Consider the following 11,389-nt stretch of genomic DNA (forward strand, 5'->3'; position numbering starts at 1 on the left):
CACCCAGCACCCAGTTTTCTACAGGAAAGAGGACCACAGTGGTGACTAATCACTCGGCCACAGAAGCCTCTCTAATGAGCACATTGAAAATCTCAGCATTCGTAGGAGTATCATTTCGACTACATATTATTGCAAATGTGGTATATGTTACTATAAGTACAAAAAAGTAGATGTTCGTGGCTCTCCAGCATCACAGACATTTTTATCATACAATTTTAAATGGGAAACTCCATTACGAATAAACTTTATTATCTCTGCCAGTTTTGACATTGGAGACTGCCTGTAGGTAAAAGAACAGGAAACCCCTTTTTTCACAGGTTCAGGATTTGTGGTTTAAAAAATGCAAGCTTGTCCTCCCTGCCCCTGTGGCTTTACCTACCGCCTCCGCGCACAGGGCTGCTGCCGCCTGCGGAGCCCGGCCAGACTCAGCCAAACCTGTGACTGATGTGAAATGCTGGCACCGTGTGGGCATGCACAGGACGTGCCCCACACAGGGTGACCCCGAGAACGGAAAGGCATTGTCATGGTCAGTGTTCGCCAGCATCGGGAATAGTCTCCAGTTAAACAGTTGTTCACCTGCGTAAGGACGTGCAGCTGAGCCGTCATTCCTCCGGAGTCAGATCTGACATGGAGTGTGGTGAACGGCGGCTGCTTCCACAGACCTGCTCTCCAGCCCCGGGCCCGGCCGCCCTCTGCTCATGCTGGCAGGTCGCTGGGCCCGTGGGTGCGCCATTCCTCATCTCTAAAAGGAGGACTCCATGGGCAAGTACATATCTATCGGCTCTATGTACTAAGCACTTTAAAATGTGCCTGTGAGGGTTTGTTGAACCTCAGATTTCACACTGAAACGAAAATTAGTTTTTGGGTTGTTTTTTCCTGGGGGTGGGGGTCAGCCTGTCCTTCACGTGAAGAGCACTTGGGGCTGGTGGACCAGGGACAGTGCCCTCAGCCTCACCCGGTCTCTGGTCTTGTTTCTGTTCAGGTGGCCCGGCTCATGGAGATGGGATTTTCCAGAGGCGATGCTTTGGAAGCCCTGAGAGCTTCGAATAATGACCTTAATGTGGCCACCAACTTCCTGCTGCAGCACTGACCGTCCCCGCGGACAACACTGGGACGGGCCGAGCCGCTGACCACAGCGGGAGCCATCCCTGCTCCCGTGTCAGCCGGAGGCGCCTGCGTCCAGTGATGTTTGAGTATCTTCTCGGGCGAAGGGCGGGTCCCGCTGCTCCCTCCCTAATTCAAGGCCGTTACTGTTCGGGTATGGAAAATCAGTTTCAGTACTCTAAAGTAAGTTTGCCATTAAATTAGCATGTATTTTCTGTCTTTACTTTTTTATTGGGTGTTTTCCTTAGTTCAGAGAATCATCACTCATTTCTAATGTGTTTAAAATGCATTAAAATTGCAGCTGTCTGCAAGCAGTTGAATAGCACTCCAGATGGGAAATTACTGCTATTGTAATATTATCCTTTTTCTTACAATGCATCATCCTACGTTTTATCTCATCATAAACGCCGTAAAAGGAGAAAGGGGAATGCTATTCAGAAAGGACATGTCAGGTTATCCCTTAGGGACTTTCTTCATCGCTGTTTTTTCCCCCTCAAATTTGTTTTCAAGCCCTAGTGGCTGTTCGTTGGCCACACTTCCTAGGGGTACCTATCTGCTGCCCGCAGTATTGGCCAGGCCTAGGTGATGAGGGAGACATGGAGAACTAACTCCTACCCTGGTCCAGCCCTTTCCTGTCCAGGGAATTTTTCCCAACTCCTTCTCCCCACCTCCTGATAATCAGTTACTGACTCTAGGTTCTGGAATACTCCATGACACTTACTGGAGTGAACTTTGCTTAGAGTATCCACAGTTGTCCGCCCAAGTTAGGGGGGAGTGGGTCAGAGAGAAAACAGAGAACGGTGGGCAGGCTGGGCCCATAGGGCAGGCGCTCCTGGCCCAGGGCAGACTGGGACCTGGGCTCCAGGCAGTCACCTGAGGGACTTGTCATCGCCATGGAGATAGTGGGAGGCCGGAGGGGGCGAGGCTGAAGAGACCTAACACAGGTGGCTCAAGGTTTAAGGAAATTGTACAACGATTGTGTTCTGCAAAATGAGCAGAAATGTATCAAATTGATGTAAATTTGGACATGTATGATACTTACAATAAAGTTTTTAACGTGCATTACTTTTGGGTATTTTTTATTAGACCTACCTAAATAAAACTTTGTTCTAGGCCAGGGCTGGGCAAACTTTTTGACTCGAGGGCCACAATGGGTTCTTAAACTGGACCGGAGGGCCGGAACAAAAGCATGGATGGAGTGTTTGTGTGAACTAATATAAATTCAAAGTAAACATCATTACATAAAAGGGTACGGTCTTTTTTTTTTTTTAGTTTTATTCATTTCAAACGGGGCCGGATCCGGCCCGCGGGCCGTAGTTTGCCCACGGCTGTTCTAGGCTATACTACATGCCACCTCACTCCCCTAAAAAATTGCCTGACTGCTCATCTTTCTTCAGAAGATGGGGGTGCTGTTCTGCAGTGAGAAGCCCTTTGTTCCTGCCAATAGGACTGGCCTGAGAGGCCCCATGCTTAGGCCTGTCGGGGCCGTCGGCTGCTCAGAATGAGGCTGAGGTGACGGAGCCCCGCGGGTCCCAGGCACAGGCTGCAGGGACAGTCGGCAGAGTGGGGGTGTCCTCCACTGCACGCACTGACCAAGGGCAGGAACTAGACAGCCTGAGAGTGTGCGACTTGTGGTCATGTGGCCTGTGAGGCGTTTCCCAGGCAGAAGGTCTCAGGGAAGAACAAGCACACCCAAAAACGTGCCACCTCTGGGTCCCTTCTCACCTCGAACAGCACCCAGCACAGTACAGCCAAAACAGTGCAAAATGCTCGCTGACCGCGCGCTTCACTGCTGCTCCCCCAGAGGAAGGGAGCGCGGAGAGCCCAGTGCAGGGAGCAGAGAGTGAGCCCTGCATTGAAAGGACTGCTTTCTGGGCAGGATTCCCTCCTCAGTGTGGTTACCTTTCAGAGATCCTCGTCCTGCCAAAGAGCCTTGGTGAGCCTCCACTTCAGCCTCTGACTTAGAGAATAGGAGCGGAGGTCAGCACGGGCGGCCACAGGGCATGCCCCCGACAGTAGCAGGGCACCCTCAGGCTCTCCCTGGTGTCTTTCAGCCTCCTGTTCAGTTCCCTACAGCTGCCAGATCCCACCTTCCAGTGGGGAGCCCTGCTTTCCTTCATTCTCCCCCTTCATCAGTCACACCCTCTAAAACAGCGGTCGCCAACCTTTCGGACCTCACAGACCATCCGTGGTCCGTCACCGGTTGGAACCGCTGCTCTAGAACATCCTTATTGCCCCACACACACACTCGCCATGTGTCAGGCGTCTCACTCCCGGGCACATTTCTTTGCCTTACTGGAGTTCCCAGCCCTGGTCCAATTTTTTTTGTTTGTTTTTTTTGTTAATCCTCATCTGAGGATATTTTTCCATTGATTTTCTTTTAGAGAGAGTGGAAGGGAGGGAGGGAGGGCGGAGAGAGAGAGAGAGAGACATCGATGTGAGAGAGACACATCGATTGGTCGCCTCCTGCACACACCCTTACTGGGGCTGGGGATCAAATCCAAAACCCAGGTATGTGCCCTTGACCAGGAATCGAACCCGCAACCCTTTAGTCTGCAGGCTGACGCTCTAACCATTGAGCACACCAGCCAGGGCCTGATCCACTCTTGCCTCCTGCAAATTTTGAGGCACACTGCAGCCACCCACTGCAGGCGTGTGAATGCCCAAGAACACCCACACCTCCTGTCAAGACACCCAGAAACCTTTCAGGCTGACGGGACCCCTAAAGGAGGCCTTTGTATTCCACGCATAGTGACGCATGCGGAGGGGAGCCTCGGCGAGCCATTGAGTCTGGTTTCCTAAGGTCAGGAAAAGATCATTTAGGCTTTTGATTTTGTGCAAATGGTCACAGGTTGGGCCTAATTTTCAAGCGAGCAGATTCCAAATTGTGAAATAGAAAGAGGAAGAAGGAAAACATTGTCTATAGTGACACCCCGCCTCCCCAAATAAAGGAAAACATGACTGAAGTCCTGAGTCATAAACTAGACCGAGTTTGGGGTTAGAAAGGAAAACATTTTAGAGAAATGAACACAAAATTGTGAACACATTCCAGTGTCACTTAGAATGCTTTCTGAATCCCTGGGTTTACGTTCCGACAACAGTTGTTCTCAATAGAAATGAAAGTGTATAAACCCTAAACTTCAGTGTTTTCTTTTAATCGGGCAGCTTACGTGATATTTAATTTGTGAGAATCAGAAGGTTATTTTCTTCGAAGTCCCCTAGTCCCGCGGTCGGCAAACTGCGGCTCTTTGGCCCCTTGAGTGTGGCTCTTCCTAAGCCTTAGGAGTACCCTAATTAAGTTAATAACAATGTACCTACCTATTTAGTTTAAGTTTAAAAAATTTGGCTCTCAAAAGAAATTTCAATCGTTGTACTGTTGATACTTGGCTCTGTTGACTAATGAGTTTGCCGACCACTGCCCTAGTCCACATAAAGGGATGGACCAAAAGTGTCGAAACCAGCTTTCTGGCTCAGACTAAAACTTGAGTTCTGAAGCTGCAGTCTGTGTAGGAGCATTTGACAAAATCATGTGAATGCATGAGCCTGCTGGATACAGTAGTATCTGATGGAGAAGCCGTGAGCTATGCTGGGGCCTCTAGTAGAGCTGGGATTTCAGGCAAAGAGGTTTGTGTGGGGAAAGGGGGTCCCAACTCCTGGCATCACTTGGTCTCTTCTGGCCCCCTCCCCCCTTCAGAGAAGTGCTGTGCCCCCAGGTGGGGGAAGCCCAGTCCAGAAGCCCAGGTGGCTGACTTTTCTGTTTAAGATTTCCATTTCATTCCTTTTCAGAGTCAGTTTTGTTTTAAAGAGCTACCATTTCTTTTTTTAAATATATTTTATTGATTTTTTACAGAAATGAAGAGAGAGGGATAGAGAGTCAGAAACATTGATGAGAGAGAAACATGGATCAGCCGCCTCCTGCACACCTCCTACTGGAATGTGCCTGCAACTAAAGTACATGCCCTTGACCGGAATCGAACCTGGGACCTTTCAGTCCGCAGGCCGACGCTCTATCCACTGAGCCAAACCGGTTAGGGCAGCGGTTCTCAACCTGTGGGTCGCGACCCCTTTGGCGGTCGAACGACCCTTTCACAGGGGTCGCCTAAGACCATCCTGCATATCAGATATTTACATGACGATTCATAACAGTAGCAACATTACAGTTATGAAGTAGCAACGAAAATAATTTTATGGTTGGGTCACAACATGAGGAGCTGTATTAAAGGGCCAGAAGGTTGAGAACCACTGGGTTAGGGCTTCAGAGTCAGTTTTGCTCTTCTGCTGTCCTGGCGGTTTTGTGCATGGAGTTTACCTTAGAAGATTACGTAATGATGTACAACAGCAGTACGGCATTGTATCTGAAAATGGCTCAGCCTAGCATATTACGCAGATGTTGTAACATTCTTATTTCTAACCTGTGACTGACCCCCGCCTCTCACATGCACAAAGCTGCCAGGGTCACAGAGGTCTGTAAACTCGGCAGAGTCTGCACCTTGGAGAGAGCAGGTGTCCCAGGTAAGTGTGGCCTCCTCAGCTGGCCGGGCCATGTGGTAGTTAAACCTGCACAGAGACGAATGTGATGTCAGCAGCTGCTGTTGCCTGAGGGGCCTGTTTAATGGGGGGATGTGCACTCACTTTGTTTCAGTAACTGAGTGAGTCAAGCACATCGTTGGAAAAGCCAGTCCCCTCCGCGGAGCAGCGGACCCTCTGCCTGAGATGTGAGCAGAATGGAGGGAAGGCCAAGTCCCAAGTCCCACCCCCGCCCAGCCTTCTCCTTGCTGATGCCGGTGTAAGGGACCATTTCAGAATATTTATGAAATCTCTAAGTTGAGAGCTCAAACCCACTCCAAAATGATAAACACAAGTGTGGGGATATGATTGCTTTGGGGCAGAAGAAGGAAGTGAATAGGATGGGGGAGGGCATGGGCGTATTGAGTGTCTGATTTACTGCTGTTTTTAATATCTTACATAGATGCCATATGTACCCTTTTGTAGTACATAAATATTCAATAAAAAGTTTTGAAACCTTTCAAAGAAATCTCACTCCCCTTTTAAGGGTTGCAGGCGTCTTCTGGAGGTTCAGACCGGAGTGCCCTTGTGCACCCCATGTTGGGGGCACCCCACGCCCCAGGCCAGCTGAACGTGACTGCAGCCCAGGGGTGCTGGAACCAGGGGTAGACGTGCCTCGGGGAACTTCTCACACCACTCCCCTCGTTCCACAGGGAAGACACTTCTGGCGGAGCCCTGCTGGGGCTGCCGGAGAGCACGGCATTGCTTAGGATGTACCATGGATGAGGCATTTTCTCACCCAAAGAGCAGCAGACCTGGGCCACCCCTGGACTGTGCTGTCTTGCCTGGGTTTGTGATGTGGGTGGGAATTAATCCACTTTAGTCCCGATGTCTGATGCTCCCAGCTTAGCCACGAGGGGGTCAAGAACCGCCTCAGGTGGGTGCAGGGTGCAGATCGGCTGGGGCTGAGGTAGAGGCTGGTCCCTGGGGCCAGGGCCTGATGGGCAGGAGGCAGCATTTCAGAACCAGCCCCAGCCCTCCAGGGACCCTCCGGAACCGAGCTGAGTGATGCTCATGGTGAACCTGACCGGTAAGCAGCAATCGGCCAATGCCAGTGATTCCCTGCTGGCTGCCTCCGTACACCAGGCGGAATAACCATAGGCCCCTGTGGGCAAGTGTTGCACCACCAACTCCACCCCCGTCTCCCTCATGTACCGGTCCCTGCAGCTGAAGAGAGAGTAAGTGAGTGAGTGGGTGAGTGAGTGAGGGAGGGAGTGAGCGGGTGAATGAGTGGGTGAGGGAATAGGTGAGGGAGTGGGTGAGTACACAATACTAACAAAATCTGATCCCTGCCTCTGGGGAATGGCCACGATCTTTGACACAAATGGCACAGGCCCGAAGCCTCTTTTTCCGAGGTTGGGGACTGGTCATTAGTCAATTCATATTAAAAACTGGATAAAGAGCAGAATATATTTAGTAAATATATTGTTAACTATATCAACTATATTAAATATTAATATATTATTAAATATATTAAATATTTGAAGTTAAAACATGACAGTGTAACTAATTCACCAATCTGCTGGTATCCCTGTAGCCAAGGTCTTTTTAAAAAATTTCTAGTTGTCCTGATTAGAATTTTGTGTCTTTCATCATCCACACCCTGATTATGGTTCCAGTTTGGATTTCTTTATTAAGGTTAGCGGAGGACGCATGCCATCCTGGATTTTTACGTTTCTCCTCAGGGTCCTGTAACCATGGCACTCACACCCATTTTAACAGCAGGTTCGCTTTCGTTAGCAATTCACCTTTATTGAACTTTCCAAAGCGTTTAACCGTAGCTTTTATTAAAACAACTCTTTCTTTTCAAATTGATGCTTTATTGGTCTACATAACAAATGGTTAAATTACTTAATCTGGACAGCAACTGGCAGGGAAGCTTTGGGAACAAACACAGCTGTCTGTGGGTGAGCCCGGCACTTCCTGGTGGGGACAAAAGGACAGGGCGGGCGGGGAGCCGCCAGCAGCTGCTTGCAGGCAGGCTGAGCACAGGGGGAGGAGGGGGGGTGACCTGGGACCCGCAGGCCCCCTGAGCTGGCTGAGCAGAGCCCCTCATTGAAGTGCTGTCATAACTACGATCGTCAGAACCGTGGCGTGTTTCAGTGTGGGAGACCGGCCAAGGAGGTCTCCCAAGGGCAGCGTGAAGAACGTGTGGGGCCTCTGCCCCTGACAGTCCACTTCCCAGAGAGCCCCCTCACCTCCCTGGGTGGCAACGAAGGAGTAACAGTGCGCCACTGGCTCTGGTCCCGGGATCTCAGGACAGTGGTTCTTGCTCAGGAACCAGTCTCTTCTCCCAGCTCCCAGCACCCCTGCCTCACACAGTGAGTGTCAGGAAGGACATCCATGCCCTGCCCTGGTGGCTCAGTGGATTGGAGCGCTGTGCCAGACACCAAAAGGTTGTGGGTTCGACTCCCAGTCAGGGCACATACCTAGATTGCGGCTCCATCCGAGGTTGGAATGCCTACGGGAGGCAACCAATCTGTTTCTCACATCCATGTTTCTCTCTCTTTCTGTCTCTCTTTCTCTCTCTCCCTTCCTCTCTTCAAAAAAAAAAAAAATCAATAAAACATATCCTTGGGTGAGAATTTTTTTTAAAAGAAAGGACACGAGTCCAGATGGACAGGACAGTTGACTGGGAGCCCCTGAGCCAGTATTCCTCATCTTGCTCTCCCCGGCTCAGACCTCCTTCTTTCCTTCCCTTCTCTCTTATCTATCTATCTATCTATCATCTATCTATCTATTTGTTTATTTATTTATTTTTAATTCTCATCTAGGGATATATTTTACAATGATTTTTAGAGAGAGTAAAAGGGAGGAGGAGAGACAGAGAGAAACATTGATGTGAGAGACACGCATCCATTGGTTACCTCCCGTATACGCTGAAGCCTGCAACCCAGGTACATTCCCTTGACTGGAATCAAACCCTTGACCCCTCAGTCCGCGGGTCCAGGCTCTAGCCACTGAGCCAAACCGGCTAGAGCAGGGGTGGGCAAACTTTTTGACTCGAGGGCCACAATGGGTTCTTAAACTGGACCGGAGGGCCGGAACAAAAGCATGGATGGAGTGTTTGTGTGAACTAATATAAATTCAAAGTAAACATCATTACATAAAAGGGTACGGTCTTTTTTTTTTTTTAGTTTTATTCTTTTCAAACGGGCCGGATCCGGCCCGCGGGCCGTAGTTTGCCCACGGCTGGGCTAGGGCCTTCCCCTCTCTTTTCGGGTTTCTGCCTCCAACAGTGTGTGGCTGCCCACACCTGCCACTGCTTTACTGGATGGGAGAGTGAACGCCAGCCGAGGCAAAACAGGAGATGGAAGTTAGGCCGCCCACACCGAACACGAAAAGAAAGCCAGTAAAGATACAGGGCAGATAGTGCGGAAGCCCATGAACTCATGGAAAACCAGCTCCACTAACTGGTCTCACACGACGAAATCACAGCTCTCAGAGCGGCGAGGGCGCCGGCAATCATCCTGACTAATGCTCTCCTTTCACAGGCGAAGCCAGGCCTGGAACCACCAGTGACTCCCCGCGGCCACTGGGCACCCCCAACCCCCTCCCCCACCCCTCTCCCCCGGCCTGGAGACCACGTGCTGTGAGGTCCCCAGCTGGAGGGAGTCCCTGTCACCCCATTCTGCCGTGGGGGGCTGACTTTGTAAAACCGAGGAAAGAGGCAGCGCTCCCAGCCTCCCAGGAAGGTGCTTCCAGTCCTTGACCTCTCACCTCCTTCCCTGTCTTCGCCTTCACTCGAATTGGCTGGAATTGGCTGGATTCACAGCTCTGCTGCGAAGGGGCCTCAGGGAGGCGATGGTCTTCTCAGTCACAAGCCGAACTCTGAATATAAAAGACGAGCCTGTGGATAAACTAGAGATAAGATCAGCAGACTTCTGCAGAAGTACCTAACAGACTAACAGGGCAGTCTGGGGAAAATCCTCTTTAGGCCTTAAGATATGGGGGGTGGGGGGGGGGCGGTCTGGGCATGAAGCTGCTCCCTGAATCTGTCATCGCCTTGACCCCGGGGGAAAGGCAGAGCAGAACTGTACTGAGTGCGCGGTGACCAGGCAGGAACACACAGGCCCTGCGCCCCGCCTGCAGCCCCAGCCACCGCTCAGCCTCCCCGTCCGTGTTCCCTGACCGAGGAGACAACCGAGGGCTCACTCTCCAGCATCCACCCCACGCTCAGTCCAGAGGCGCCTAAGAAAACAAGGGGGAGTGAGGACATTCGCTCTATCTGGGCTTCGGTCATTCTCAGCGGGTTGTAGGAAGTGTGATGTTTCAAAGGAGAGAGCAGGGTCCATTTATTTTGCCCAAATAAGAGAGTAAGAATACCGTACTAGTTTGCTGGGGCTGCCATCACTCAACCCCATAGATGGGGGACTTAATCGCAGAAGTGTATTTCCTCCCAGTTCTGGAGGCTGGTGTCTGAGGCCAGGATGTCAGCAGGGCTGGCTTCTTCCGAGGCTTCTCCTTGGCTTGCAGGGGGTGCCTTCTCTCTGTCTCCACGTGGTCTTGCCTGTGTCCTTGTGTCCTAGAGTCCTCCTATGACAGGGATACCAGCCCCACCCTAAGGACCTCATTTTAAAGTCCCTCTACGGTCACATTCAGACGTACTCAGGTTAGGACCAGATGAACTTTGGGGAGACACAACTCATCCCCTAACAGATCCCGTGGGGATGGAATTAAGGAACCACTGCTGACAAAGTGACACACGACTCCACCATGGTGACGATGCTGGGGCAGGGGCCGGTGGCGAAGGCAGCCCCTGGGGAGGCAGCGAGTGTGAGACAACCTCCGTCTCTCTGCGCCTCCCGGTTTTAGGGGCAGCAGCCCTTCCCGCTTATGGATTGAGCTGGTGAGTGTTTACTCGGACTAAACTTCTGCAACGTACCTACCTCAGCGCGTTACACCTCATGCGCAACGTGCCGAAGGGAACAGATGTATCGGGCATTAGCCACCCCCGCTGCCTGTGCCACTGCAGAGCTACTAAAGGTGACAGAGCCACGCGGGCCAGGCTCCTTGGAATCAAAGTGTCTGAGCCCTGTTGGCGTTAGAAAAAGATTTCAACCAGGAGGAAGCAGGGCACCTGAGCCATGAGAGAGCCGTGTTGCCTACGTGCGATCTGACCCGTGCGCCCCAGGCCGGGTCCCACCGAGGCCAGAGGAACTTCTCAGTCTCCATCGGTCCCATACACAGTCAGTGGGTGAAGTGAGAAAGAAACCTGCAGAGAAAGCTGGACAGTGGTTAGCCTGTGGTGTGCAGTGATGCGGGAGAAGTGGTGATTCTCAATGGAAACGGGCTTTCCGAAGAAAGCCGAGAGCCGTAGGAACATTTGGGTATCTACGAACTTGACTTATGAAACTCTCTGTTCTTCCCCCTTAAAATGTCAAGTGATTAAGATTCTTAGAAGTCATCATGAGACCCTCCACCCAATGGCAGAATCCCCCGAACTCCTCTTTGGGTGGGGCACCCTTTGTCCACCCCCAGGGTGGGACTCAGAGCCCTCAGTACAGAGTCCTGACCTTGTACTTCCCTCTGGACAGGACTTCCCACTGGACGGAGCCCCCACAGGGAGGGTGAGGACACCCTTTGGTGGTGTCTCCGTGGTGGCATGGGGTTATTTTGATAGGATCTGAAAAACAGACCATGACATTTAAACTTTTTTTGTTGTTTTTTTAACCAACTAGTGTTTAAAGCCGACCCCTCTCACTCCCTCTTCCAAGCC

This window comes from Myotis brandtii, unplaced genomic scaffold (genome assembly GCF_000412655.1).
Source record: "Myotis brandtii unplaced genomic scaffold, ASM41265v1 scaffold796, whole genome shotgun sequence".
In the NCBI taxonomy this organism is placed as follows: Eukaryota; Metazoa; Chordata; class Mammalia; order Chiroptera; family Vespertilionidae; genus Myotis; species Myotis brandtii.